This window comes from Phalacrocorax aristotelis, chromosome 17 (genome assembly GCF_949628215.1).
Source record: "Phalacrocorax aristotelis chromosome 17, bGulAri2.1, whole genome shotgun sequence".
In the NCBI taxonomy this organism is placed as follows: Eukaryota; Metazoa; Chordata; class Aves; order Suliformes; family Phalacrocoracidae; genus Phalacrocorax; species Phalacrocorax aristotelis.
The window spans coordinates 5,328,426-5,343,527 of NC_134292.1; positions in this window are offsets into that span (position 1 = coordinate 5,328,426).

Here is a 15,102-nt window from a genome sequence, read left to right on the forward strand (position 1 = left end):
AATCCAGCCCTACAGCAGTGTATCTTTCCTAGTGATAGGATACTGGATGCAATAGAAATAGTGATTCCTGATGGATTTTAGCAGCTCTAGTTCAGAGTCTGGAAAAAAAACAGGACCTGAGATGTGCAAACTAGAAAATCATGAGGTTGGAAGTCAACATGCTGATCTCTACCACTGCCTCAGAGTTTTTTCATTCACTTCCCCATTCTTTTGCCACCATGGTCTAGAGGTATAAGTAAAAGCAAAACAAGACAAGGAAAAGTTGACTAATTTTCCTGTTTCTTGTGGATTCCCAGAAAAGCTGATCTTTAAAACAGGCTTAATATCCCCAAGAGGAACAATAACATGATGAGGTGCTATATACACAAGGCTACTGCCCAGAAAGAGGTGAAAGGATGTCAAGTAACTGAGGCACTGAAGTGGCACTAAGAAAATGTGGGTTCAATGGCATTGATTTCCTCTGTGATCTTAGAAAAATCATATCGGGTCTGATATTCACTAACACTGAAGCATTTTAACATCATGGAAGAAGTGAAAAGTGAGTGTAAATGTAATATATATACCCACTTCATGGCCCGTTTATGCTGCCAGAGTAGTGGAAAGCAAATTTAGTGCAAATGAGAATCACACATTTTGTCTTTCTGTGCCTCAGTTCTGCATCTGTAATGCAGAAGTTAATAAAACTGTTTGACTCCTCCTTGCTCTCACTCTCTTTTTCACTACTTGTCAGCCCTGTTTATCTGGTCTGTAAGCCCTTCAGTGCAAGAACTGCCTCACAGGATCTTTGTATGGCCACTCGCACAAGGCCAGCTTGATCTGAGCTGGTGCCTCTGGATGCAGTTGCAGTGAGCCTGCTAATAACAAAGTCCCCTCAACCAGCACAGGGGTTTCTTTTAAAGATGGGAGAGCACCCACATGATGGAAACTTCATCAGGAGTCTTCATTCATTCTTTATTTTTCCCTTTTCCAAAGGTTTTTTGATTGCTCTAGGATCTAAGAGAGACATCTGAAGCTGAAGAGAGCAAGCGACTTGCTCACAGGTTGACACCCAGCCAGCAATCGTAACAAACCCTGAAATTGGTATTTTCACCCTCATTCGGATGATCAGGTGTAAATATAAATTTCAATTATTTACATAATTAAATCAGTAATTTGCTGCCCATCAGAAATGTTTGATGATATTTTGGTGCCATCTGTTTCCTAATTGAACTTAATCTCTAAAAGATGTTACAAAAATAACCGCAAAATAGTAACGATAAACACAAAATAATTCCCCTTCTTCCCCCCATAATTACTGCTATTTTTAGTCATTTCCCAGGGAAAAAAAAGGCTGGGATTTGGATGTGCCACAGTCTCATAGAGAGATGAACAATGAAACAATTACAAAGTAAGTGTTTATAAGGAGTGTTGAAACTAGCAAGATGCATAAGGAAGACCTGACTGCAGGGATGTAGGTTGAAATAATTTTAAAAAATGAAACCAGAATGTGTCACAAGACCTCTGTAAGTGATGCCCAGAGCTTGTGATGGTCCTCTGACTTTCAACCACATCAAAGATGTCGTAAGATTCCGAATGCATGTGCGTAAGAGGTGCAGAAGGGCAAGAATGCAACAAGTGGGACTGGCCTGAAAAGGAAAGACAACACAAAAAAGTAAGAAAATGTTTGGACATAAGAGCTACCTCTGTATGCAGGTTTTTCTTCTGCGCAGCAGAAAAAGTAACTTTTCAAAGCAGATCCTAGTTTTGGCGGTTTAGCTCACTGTCCAGCAGCACTTGGGCTTCAGGGGAAAAAATGATACAACTGTTTTGGTCCATGAAAATAAGCTGGAAGATCCAAGCTGCAAATAGTAACAGGAACCTTGTCCCCACCCCTCCTTTGAGTGCAGACACAAATTGTGCAGACCAACTCTCATTCTCTTTCGATAAATCAGTTTCTCGATTTGTTTTGAATGCAGACTTTCCAGGATCCCTTTCTGGGTTTGACCACGTTGACAATTCCTGTAACTGGGTCGCAAAACAATCAGAACACGTTCATTTCTTCAAAATGAATTAGTTTATCAAGCTTTGGAAATGACGGAGCTCAGTTCTGGTGCAAGTCTGGCTTAAAGATTTAGGTTAGTAGTTACTTTATCCATTGCCTTGTAGGAATATAACCTTCTTGCTGATTGAGTTGTCAAAATCAAGGATCATCTGATGGCTCCCAACAGACCTATATAAAATTGGTGTACTCAAATCAATTGGCTTTGCTCGAATTGAAAGAACTAGCTGTCAACCACATATGGTGCCCATTTGTTCATGTGGACAGACTCCAGACATCACACCAGTGCTGTTAAAGCCGGAGCTCCTTCTCATAGGTGGCACAAGATCTCCATGGGAAAGACTCGCTGCCTTTTCTTCAACCACTTTTATGACAGGCAAATGGGGAAGATGAAAGATGCAGCTTATTGATGAAACTTGAAGGAAAGCATAAAAATCATGTGTGTGTGTGTGTACATGTAAGGGGAGTTATGTGGGACTTCTGTTGATATGTTCCAAATGTGCTTTAATTATGATGGAATACAGAAAAGATCAATATTTTTCTCTCGTGTCACAAATAAATCATCATGCTGAAAGAATCACTAAAATTTAATAGCTAATGGGTTTGATAGGAAAGGCATGTCACCATCTCTGTAGTCACATTAACTTTCCAATTTCTTTTCTTTTAATCTCTCCTTTCAATTGTGCATGAAGAAATCTGTTTAATTTAGTCTCCGCCTAAAGGGCTTTTGTTTGTTTGTTATTTAATTATCAGGAATGCCAGCAGATCTCTCTTTGAATTATTTGAGTTCAGAAACAAATGTTCTTTCCTCATATATTCTTACCAGATATTTCACACTTTGATTTCTCAAAAGTAGATCAGGATGGACTTGCCAAACTATCTTATTTTGCAGAGGTGGTTGTGACATAAAAATTAAGTCAAGCTTGAAGAAAATTAGATGAGTGGTTGTAAAATTAGTAACACCTAAACCAGGAAATTGTGAGTTTACAAATTATGGCATTTTCTGCCAGTTTGAGTATTTTAATTATGCTCATAAGCAATTCTGTTCATGCAGACTGGCAAAATAAGTATTTAAGTTTGCCATTTTAAAATTATTAAAATTATATTTTATCAGATATATTTAATTCCCAATAAAATCTATCAAACAAGACAAGTTTGATTTTTTCTGAACCTTGAAACCTTCCAAACTGTGGATTCTGCCAAAATACTGTAAGTTTTTTTAATATAATTTAAGAGGCTTAAGATACTGTAAGCCCTTAGAGCAGTTTAAGAGGCTTACTGTAAACTCCCTAAAACTGCAGAGCAATTTAAGCAGTTAGAGCACCCCTAAGGTCCACACCCTTGCCTGGAGTAAAGTGGCACAAGCTCCCTGGTTTCAGAAAAGCTTCAGCAGTTTTCCTCTGCCAGGAATCTGTCCCTGAAACTTTAGAAGCCTTAAGCCTCTTTGGACCTTGTTTGCACAAGGCAACAGGCACTCCAGCAAGCCCTTGTCAAAATAGTCTGAGCCACTGTTGCTAGTACAACATCTTGAGTCCAAGCACAACAGACATTGTAGGCATTTTACAAGTGTTTAAACTATATCAGTTGCTTAATGTCCAAAGCATTGGAACTAGCACAATCCGTAGGGTTGCTACTCAAGAAGAAAGAGGCACTAAAGGTTGCAGAGTGCTCGGGGGGGTGGGGTTGGGAGGGTGGCGGTGCGTCTCAAACCGGAGACTTGATACGGTTACATGCAAAAAAACATATTTTAGAAGATATAAATTACTTTCTTCAGCCTGACCCTTCCATTAAGAGCACAATAGAATAGAAAATTAGCTCAGCTTGGAAGCAGGTTCTCAGAGAAATTCTGGCATCCTCCCTTTCCCTCAACACCACTCTTCACCACATTGGCATGTAGACACATGAGGTGGGTTCTCAAGTCTCAGCACTCTCTGCTTGGTCGCCAAGTTCCTCCTGGACTTGCAGGCCCAGAGGGGTTTTGCTCAGCTCACCGTGGTTATTTGCAGATCCTAGCATGCAGCTCCCAGCAGAGATACTCAGCTCCTCCTGCACGTGGTTAATGGTTTTAGCAGACACCTGTGAAGCAATAATGGAATTTAGTGTGCCCATCGCACATGCATCCTCCTTGAGCTTTGATCTCACAGCTGCGCCTACACGTAGGCCAAACTGTAATATCCGACTCAGTCTTATTGAAGTTCAGTCTGAGACATAGTTATGGATTTAGGCTTTCTCACTGAGACTCATCTCAGTTCCAAAATGGGAATTTAGACCCTAGAAAGCACTGATTCAGCTATACATGTCATACCCAGATGTGAAATGCACTAATGAAGAGAACTAGGACTTAGTACCTAAAAGAACCTCAATCTACGTGGAGCTCCCAGGCTTTCCAGTCCTTGATCCAAACAGCCTTTAATCAAGGAAGAGGATTGTGAGGGGACAATTAGCCAGGGAGCAACTCATCCCCTGTATGGTCGGGGCTTAGTATAGAAAAGCTTTCCTGTTCTTCTGGAGAAAACCGTAATGGGAGCCCGCAAACAGCTTCACTCCACGCATGCCCAGAGGCTGGATGCCAATTCAATTTCAGCCAAGGCCTACAGCCATTGGAATGACAAATCTTTCCTTAACACTCTTATTAAATCCTAATCTCAATCCTATTCATCATTATTAAGCCTTGAAATTGGGCTGAATATTTAAATGAGGTGAAATGAAAAGACAGAGAGGTGTTGGGAGTATGCTATGTGGGGTGCAGAGAAAGATTTAAAGAGACAACTTGAATTCCCTTCATGAGTTGAAGAGTAATCTATCCAGATTCAGGAACTGATAGAGGTAAAAGATTTTCAGACATAGCTAAAAAGGGGGTGTGGGGGGTTGTGGCGGTATGACAGAGAGGAAAAAAGTGAAAGAAATTACCTATTAGAATCCATATTGGTAATATTAGTCTTTCAAAGACTTCTTAGTAAAGTAACAGGGACACGAGGGGGAGGTTTTGCGGAGCAGAGACAAAGGACATACAAAGAAAAGATTAATTGAGGGATTAAAGGTACCAAAGTGGTTTAAGGGATATTGAAATATGACTTCACTGAGGTGCCTGTTTGGCCAAGACTAACTATGATGATAAGGAAGGGTCTGTATCAGCTGGGTCTATGGCAGCGAACCCCTGTCAGCTGCCTCACGCCACAGGGGAGTGTGAAATGCTTTTAAAGTCTTAAACAGACACCAATGACATTATTCCTGATTTACACATATTTCTTACAGGAGAATAAGCACCTACACTGAGTACCTTCCCAACCAGGATCTTTTATAACAAAAATATTCTGATTTTGGAAACACTGGAACAAGACAGGAGTTTAGTTTTAGCTGCTTAACCATGGAACCAGGCCTTGAGACTGACTTTCTCCACAGGGGGCAAGGTTACGATCTCAGCTTCTCCAGCCCTCTGTGACTCCCAGTATCAATCCAGTGCCAATCCCGTCTTCAGACAGTTTTGCTGATGTAAGGGAGATCACAATCTGCCTCATAAGGAATGGATATTTTTTGCATTTAAAAATAAATATTCAGATTTGGAGCATTTCATGAAGCAGGGTGACTCACACCATCTGCTCCTCCTGACAGTACTTGGGAAGCCTGCAGGTCTGCTTTTCAAATCACATTACATATATATAATACTTTTTTCTCATTGTTACTTTTTATTTTTCAGATGGGTCCAAGTCAGAGGAATAATTTCTGCTCCCTTCTCACAGTCCCTGCAATCCTAAAATAATTCATCCAGCTCATTGAAGATTTGTGCATATCCACAATCTGTATCCCAAAATGCTAAAACAATCTATTTAACCTTTACGCCAGCTAATGCATACATTAGAACAAGGACCTATATAGGAACATAAAAGTGTGAGAAATTGAAACTCACTGACATAAAATCAAAGAGCTTGGCCATAAAACGTGTCACTTTTATGTGATTATCTTGCCAATATCTCCACGTTGCTAAACTAAATCAAACGGCAATTTTTCCCACATGTATTGCATTTAATGGAGTCCGTTAATGGCAGCAATTCCTTATAGATCTCCGTGTAATGGAAGAATGGTTCCTTGTGCCATAACACCGTGGAAGCTGAACCCCACACACACACAGCCGTATATCTTATGAGCTTGACCTTATATGACGCGCTGTGTCAGGCAACACCGAGCACTGCTTTTGCTAAGACAATCCTTCAGGAAGATGGAAAGGCACTTCAGGGAACTCACTGCTGCCAGAAACTGGATCAAACTGTGCCCAAAGACTGATTTTTTTTGCAAAGGGGTCTTTAGCAGAGACACTGTTCTCTCTTCTGTCCAGCAGAATGGCTTCACTTCTCTGTAGAGCTGAAAATTATCCCGTTGACAAAAAAAAACCAAAAGCCACCAAAAAAACCACCACCACAGCAAGCTCCTTTAACCCACAGACATCAAAAAGTGGAGGCAAATGTCTGCCTCCCTTATTTATAGCTAGAAAGGTTGAAATCAAGTGATTTCCCCATGTTCATACAGCAAACCAACGGCAGAGTCAGGGGGCAGAACCCAAGGAGCTTGCACGCTTGCCCTGTGCTCTTGCTCATAGTCAAGTCTGTCTTGAGGTACCTTCAGCTCCTCTCTTCTGCTGTCATATACCTATGCTTGGCCAAAACAGAAAACATGAAGTGGAGAATGTACAGATCGCTCTGTACAGTCCATAATCCGGGAAACCCATGACCAGAGCAATGAGGGCTGCTCCGGTACCTCACCAGCGTCCTGCGCCCCCGGGAATCCCTTACACCCACAGCACATAATGCCCCAGCAACGCTCACTCACTGCAGGAATATGCACGGTGGGAGCAGAGGTTACGGAGGGACGTTGCTTTCGTCCTGTCACAGAATGAACACAGGTTTTTGAGGGTCGCTTTCTACTGACATTGGTCCTTACTTCTTCCTGAAGAAAATCCTCCCTCCTGAAGCCTGTTGAAATCAATGCAGTGGCAGCCTAGATTAATTTGACATCCACATGCTATTTTTAAAAATTATGTTATTAGGAAGATTTTACTCACTGTTGTTTTAAAACCCCTAGAAACATGAAAATTCCATTTCTCCTGCATCTATTTATCTTCATTAACCACGTGCTGATTTTTTTATTCTTTTCTGCTGTTGGTAGAAAATCCAAGCCAATGCAACTCCCTTTTCTTTCACTTTGGTATCGGCCAGAATTGGAGATTTCTGTGTTCTGTATGTGCCAGTGTCGAGGTCTGTAAGTGTGTATCAGTCACGAGGAGGATCATTGCTATTACTTTAGCAGCATTGCTGGTCAAATTGAGTTGTCTGTTTTCTATGTTTTTAAAGCATTGGATTTTTTTTTTTAGTTGAAACAAGTAGAACCTGCTGTCCAGAGTAATATTGCTCAAAAACATTTGTATCAGGTGGAGTAGGTGGGAAGGGCATAAGAAACAAAGAAATCACAACCATATATTTCTTAACTATTTTCAGAAGCAAGACAGTTTTGGGGGGAGAAAAAATAAAGACTGGCAATGTGTAAGTAACAGTTTTAAACTTGGGAATTCCTAAACAACTCTTTCATGGCAAATTCAGAATTTTGTTCATTCCTTCTCTTCATCACAAATCAGACTCAGACTTTAGCTTGCAATCAAAAAACCTCTGCAAGTCTCCATAATGAAAATGTTTTGGTTTAAAATACTTTCAACACAGCTGAAGGAACCAACCAATTGTAGCCTGGATTTCCCACCAGATTGTAACATATTACAGCATATGACCCAGAGCCACTGACTCAGCAGGATTGCACAGTAATACATGCTTTCTATTCACATGGCTTACATGAGCAGCAAAAATAGGCTGGCTGGGTCTCTGAAAACTTCAGTGCTTTTCCAGGTTAATTTTTGATCTTAATGATTAGTCATTTTTAATATAAATGCCTCTTTCTATGCCATCTATCTCTGCCTCCTATTACTAGTGAAAAAAATGTCAATGTGTTATTTCTATAGGCTTCCAGAGCTTTGTATGTGGGAAAGAGCCACTTGCCTAGGAGCTGCGTTTCATGTTTCTCCAGCAATATGATACTCTGCTACAACATTATTTGTCATCCTTGAGAGATCTTCTATCTTGCATCAGCCCTACAGTCCTCCCTGTGATCACTGGTACTTGGGAATGCAGAAAATCTCACCATTTTTGTAAAGTTAGTACGAGTTTGATTCTAATTTCCTGCAGTATCCCTCAGATCATCTAGTCACCTCATGGGAAAACTGAGTACCAAACTTAATCTGTCCTAGTTTTCCAGAATGAGCCCACTTCTATCCTCCCACTGCACCCCACATGTCCCTGCAGAACAGAGACGCAGCAGCAGCTATAGCCCAAAGGTGCAACAAAGGAAATGCAGATTTTTTCCACTTTTAAACTATTAAAACTGAGAAAAACATATGCTTTTTCCACACCGTTGAGGCCTTTTTCGTGGACGTGTGGAGAGAAGATCGGAGGATACAGGGTGATAGGACTCCTCTCACAGAAGAGCTAATCAGAGGATGTGCCAGGGCAAGGAGGGCAAAGGGCAGGGGCTTACAAACACAGGCAATCCTGTACGTTTCGTGAGAGGTGGCCCTTCAGCACAGGGAATGTAGTTTATCTACATCCTGAAAGGCACCATGTAATTTTATAGTGTCATAAAAAGGATTATTATACTAATAGAAGTTAATAATTCTAAAAGCTTCGTGACCTCTTTGGTCATCTTGGCTCAGCTTCAGCCTGGGTGATTTTTTTTTTTCCTTGTGGGATGAGTTGGCAATGACCATTAAACATAAGAGGCCAAATCGTCAGCTGGTGTAACTCAACCTGACTCCATTCAAGCCAGCGGAGCCCTGCTCCGAGGTGAACCTAGCCAATGGATTTCTGTGACATTTTGCAGACTTGAAGAGAAGAAATGTAAAACTGACATGATTTACTACTCTACCCTGGGATCTCAGACTGCACTGTCCTACTTTTTGTCCTCTGCAGTGTCTTTTGAGCCACCCTTGGGTGTAAATGGGCTTCTGAGCTGAGCTATCTAGCATAATCATCTTAAGGAAACAAATAACGACACACACTGGCTGGTTTGTTGGTACTGGAAAAATAGATGTAGTTTAGGTAATGTTAAGCGCCAGAGTCCCCATGCATTCTCCTATGAGCAGATCAGAGGGCATACTTAGCCACAAGAATGTAAAGACTACCTGAGCCCCACAATACAGTGGTTTTAACTGCCATATATCACTTGGTGATCGGATATGTCCCTGATGAGAGGTTACTCTCAGCTTCCGCATGTCAGTGTACAGACAGAGCAATAACTGGTTTAAACCCCTTCCTACCACCCAATGCCCCACGCTACTGCATTTGATCCCATATATTCACTCTGCTGCAGCTCTCCGGGTTAGTATGGCCTTGGGAGAAAGGCTGCAGGAGTACCAAAAAGGTGCCTCCATTCCCGATTCCAGTAGCTGACCTCATCTCTCTTGCTTTCAATTTCTGGGCTGAAAAAAATATGTTGCATATTAGGCTCTCTGCTCTAAAAAGGTTTGCATTGAAGTGCTCAGAGGTGTCTCTCAAGCAAGGAGAGGTGTGGCAGCATAAGCAAGAACCGTGCTTGGCACACCATTGCTCTCCCTGCAGGAGATGTTGGGTTCTCTGTTTCACCATCTCCTCTATGCACATTCAGAGGTTGATATAGGTATACTCAAATATATACAGACATATACACACTTTTATGTATCTATACACACATATGTACACAAAAGCAACACTGAAGAACTGTTTGTTCAAAGCACAGACTTTAGGAGATCAAATCAGTTCCAACGCCCGGGCAGCAGCTTGGCCCCTGTGATGTTACTCCCTAGATATGCTAATGTAAGATCAGAATCAGACCCCATGCTTCCCTAAGAAAACCCTCAGAAAGGATATTGGTATCAGTGCCTTGTGCTGGCACAATCTAATCAGCATTACCTCTTAGCGCGAAGAATCAGGGCTCAAAATAGTCCACTCCAGTGTCTTTTGATTGCCAAGTGTTTCAAGAGAGAACAACTGTGTGCAAAAGACTAATAAAACTAAGATACTCCCTGCATTTGCATTTTCCACCAGGTTTGCCTGCATTTTGCATCTGCTAAGTACCACTGCAGCAATTTCCAAAGTGCGGTGCTCCTCACCTCTGCTGTGATTGATGGGCCCAAAGCGCTGCACCTTGCCAGCAGACCTGCCTCCTCACCCGGAGCAGAGGCGGCTGGGGCTGGGGAGGGGGTGCAGTGCTAGGGGCAGGCGGAGATGTGGGAAACAAGGGCACAGCTCGAGGTTCCCTGGCTTGAGGCTAAAGAAGAGTACAGAGGACAAAGCAAATATTAGCCCAGATTTCAGCAGCTACAAGTTAAATTGGAAAGCGAAAGAGGAAAAATTAAGTGGGGTGGGTGTTACTGCTCCTGAACTGAGCAGCACTGAAGCTGCATCTCTCTCTTTCTCCTTTTTTTCCCCACTCTCTCTCTCCCCGTGGCCTGTACGAACAATTTAGTGTATATGTATTTTTGGCACAAATAGCAGTGTCCTGTGATTCTTGATTATAATTATAATAATGGGTTTCAGAAAGCCTGCAAGTGGTTCTGGGAATTATAATAAGGGTTTAGGACAGACGTGTTGTTTATATGGTTAGTGTTTGTTGCATATTAAACCAAGTTTAGCAGAATAGCTGGTGGTGTAAGAAATTGCAAAATATGCAATTAAATGCAAACTAGCAGAAAAACACCTCTCTTCTTGAGAGACAGACATGCTTATATTGTCATGTCTACCCTACAAGCAGGGATTAAAGCAGATGCAGGTGGCTAGTTCTGTTGTGAAGGTATTCCATTGCATCTGCCTCGTCTGAATTTCCACTCCTACAATCTTCTCTTAATTTACCATGAGAAAAATACGTATTCGATCTTTTTTTCTTCATGTTCTACTCATCCCTCTTTATGATTATCCTTGCTTAAAGCATCCAGCCATGCAAAAGCTCCACTGAGTCATGCAGTTCCCATTACAACCAAAGTAGAATTATTCCCAATGATAGCATCTTTTTCCTGTGATTTCCTTTCCGAGAGTCTTAATTTCTGTTCAGTCACATGACCAGATTTCCACTTTCTCCCTTGTGAAATTATTTTATACTTTAATAGTTGTCTGTAAATTGTGGCCAAAAGCCTTTGAGCTCCACCTTTCTCAGGGCTGGCTCCAAGTAACTGGTGACGTACATGACCTTGGAAAGGCCCCCTCTGAGCATGGACCCCAGAGGTACTGGATGGAAATAGGAGCCCTCGGAGACGATGCAAAGAAATAAGTGGTTTTCTAAAAACCTGTATGAATTTTCTTTTCTTTGTTCATGGTTATGACAGACCTCAAACCCACAAACGGGACTGATGGACTCTGCAGGATTTTGTGCCTGGCTGAGCAGGAGGAGTTGAGCTCAGGCCCAAGGTGAGGTTTCTGCAGCCAAACCTGCCAGGCCGTGGCAGGACTAAGGGTGGACCCGAGCGCCGGGGCTCTGCGGGGACCGGGCACTCCGTGGGCTGACTCGCCTGTGGTCGCCTCTGAGATGGTTTCTGATGCCTCAGAGCTGCAGCTTTCCTCACTTTTGAAAGGGGAGAGAGGAAAAAGTAAAGATAATGATAAATAAAGCATCTTCCTCCTGGCTGCGTTTTCCAAGGCTGCATCTCAACACCTCCCCATCCTACCGGCAGCCGCTGTCAGAGCCCGCTCCGAGCCCGCCGCAGCCACCACTGCCTTCCCAGCCGCTGCAGACTGCATGTTGATCGTGTTCCTCTCCTTTGTTAACACAATTGCTTTCACCTTTACATAAATCAGATTTAGAGAACACATTGCATCTCGGAAGCCCTGGGACACCTCGAGGCCTCTCAGTTCAATGGAGCTCATTATGGAAATCAGCTAAATGCTGAGCAGAGAGATAAGTGCTAACTGTTTACCAAACCCCTCCACCAGAGATATACCGCAAGAGCTAATGGGAGTTCATTTGCAGCCTTAACTCAGTCATTCAACCCTCTTTTATCTGCTCCTTCGACTAATCTACAGGGAGAGACGCACAGGTTTTCATGGAAGATCTTTCCGTGTAGCTCCTCTTGGACAGGCAGGACGGGGAGGAGGGACAAGGAGGAGCTGAGGTTATGCCACGAGGAACCAAAGCAAGCCAAAATCTAAATGCTCAGCTCCAAGCATTCTTGAAGGTTGCTGATAATTCTCAGCTTTGCGGTGAAAGCCCAGCTCAACAAGTGATGATCACGCGAAGAGGAGGAATCCGCGCTTGCAGAGAGCGCGCGTCTCGCCTGCGGCACAGCAGTGAGCTGCCAGTGGGTGAAAAGAAGGGCTTTCAGGATTGTAGGGAGGAACAATGCAGCTCTGAGCCGCCAGGGGCACAGGTAGCTGTTACCCAAGGCGATGCAGCATCAAGCCTGATACGAAAAGTGGATGTAAAATGCTCCCAGCTGTGGGAGTGGCGAATTCTTTTCTGGAAGCATTTTTCAGCTTGGTCCATCCAGAGCCAAGTACAGGCGATCAGAGGGAAGATGTGGATGAAGATACTCCTGCGGATACCTCCTGTGTGTGGAAGGAGGTCCTCAGATCAGCAGCTGCGCTGGAAAGCCTGTGTGTACCTGTACAGCACACGTAAATCACAGCCAGCTCTAGAACAGGCACTATTTTTTTTTTTTTGCCAAAACATTTTTACTTAGGATTGTGAAACTTTACAAGCTGGGGAATGGTTTTGACTTGTTTCTCAACTCCATATTTTTTAAGTTTTAGAGTTGTCAAAACATTTTGTTCTGACATTTTCTCCGAAAAATGCCAATTTTCTAGTTCAAGATGACTTTCCGTTTTTAAATTAGTGCAGAATTATTAAGGTCATGATTTTAAAATAAACAAAGAGTTATGCTACCTTTTAACTATTTAATTAAGGGGGGGAAGGAGCTGTTCAAATACCAGAAGAAAACACTTTCAATTTCTCAAAGTGAAATATTTCTTCAGATTATAGGTTTGCAAAGGTTTCAAAGATGTCAGCTTCTTGTCTTAATTCAAGAGAGGAAAACATTTCAAGCTCTCCACAATATTTTTGAAAGAGGAAAGCCACTTTCAGCTCTAATTGCCTCCTTTTATGGAACTAGCTCCATTTGGAGGTTCTTGTTAATTACTGTCAATGGCTATAATTTTTGTCTGTCCAACGTGAAGAAGTCAGAGGGAGTATGATACCTGTCCCTGACATACCACCTTCTACTGAAGGAGTGCAGTAAAGGTGCCTGTTTTTCCAAGAATAACCTTTCTCATTAGAATGCAAGCAGACTTTCCAAACTAAGATCATTTTTCTTGCTGTTGTCCCAAATTCCAATACTCTGCCCTTTTCAAATGATTTTCAAGAGAATAGTTCAGTGCTAGGTTTGTTTAATTATTTTTTTATATATACTTTTTATACATCTTGTAAGTTGCACTGCGTTTCTCCCCAGCACAGAAAACCAAAGAAGAGCTTATAGGTGCCACGCTAACCCCAGCATTTTGAAATGGCATATTATTTAAAAGTCAGGACAAATTCTCTCTGCCTTAGTAATGTCATGCAAGCAGAGAGGGACAGAGAGTGGAAAGTAAGATGTAGTTTTGCGGTATTGTGTATGTTCTCTAGGTGGGTGGGCTGGATACCTTTGTGTTTTAAGGACAACTTTGTCTTTACATTCAGAAATAGTTTTCTGTTCTAAGAGCTGCAAGAGTGATTTATAGACAACACACATAAGGACAGACACCATAACACCAAAATGCCAGTACCTCTGAGATGGAACATGGCAGTTATTGACCAAACTACAGCAATGCTTTGCAAGGGTGAACATGGGGATTACTGAGGAATCCTGAGTTTAATTTGAAATTGAAAGAGGATTTAAACAGGCAAAAACAAAGTTTCCTATATCAAAACTTTACCAAGAGGCTGGATTAGTATTGCTAGTCCCCAGAAATATTTGTAGGCATTCTTGGTACTCAGCCCATGCTCAGCTGGTCCCAGCAACAGGGACGGGAACTGATCCGGCTGAAAATTTATCTACCGTGAAACTCCGCTTGGGGAAGAAACGCTTCACCATTCACCAACAGCTCCTGGCAAATGGTTCATACCCCTAATCACTTCTCCATCTATTTTTATGAATTAGGTCCTTTACCTGTTGTTTAAGACATAACATGATTAACAGCCCCAGCGGCTGAGATTTCCTGCATTATGTTACAGGAACAACTGATTCATTTTTATTAGAAGTTCATTTGTATTAGAAATTACTTGTATTACTTTTAATATCTCTTATGTCAGTAGAACTTCTGCTCTTTGTCATTACTTATATCTATTTTCCAGCACAAAGTAAATTTGGGGAGAAACTACTTCCTCAGTGGACCTTAAGGTAACTCCCCCCAGCTGATTTGTTAGATCTGTTACTTCCAAGGGAATTTGGTTGCTCAGATTTTAGCACTGTGCGCTTTGGGATCAGGAAGGAAGCAGAATGAAGATAATCACATATTTTGACTTCTCCATTTTTACTGACCTGCTGAGCTCTGCAAGCTTCCCTAGCAAAACATGCAACTAAACTTCACCTAAATAAGCAGCCATTGTTGCCAGATGCTTTGAAGCCTCCTGTGCCCTACCACCGTAGGATTTGTACCCGACGCTCATCAAAGCTGCTCTTCCCAGCCTGGGAGTCTACATCAGCATTCGCTGTACTATTAGTTAAATTCTCCAGCACAAATAAGATTTGGGTCTAAGTTTGCAATCAGTGGTTGAATTAAAAATAAGGAAAATTCTAGAGGATTCAGCCAGTCAGAATTGTTTTGCACTAGACAGAAGGACCGATAGGACTAACTATAGATTTCTTCCAAGACGGATGTTCTAATTTCTGCAGGGTTTCATGGTGACCTTTGGTGCATTTCATGATCTGGTCCCTTAGAAAGCACTATATTACATCTCAGTCATTGTACAAATAACATCTTGGGATTATAGCCTGCTGTTAATAAATGTGGTTAATCATCAATAAGAGA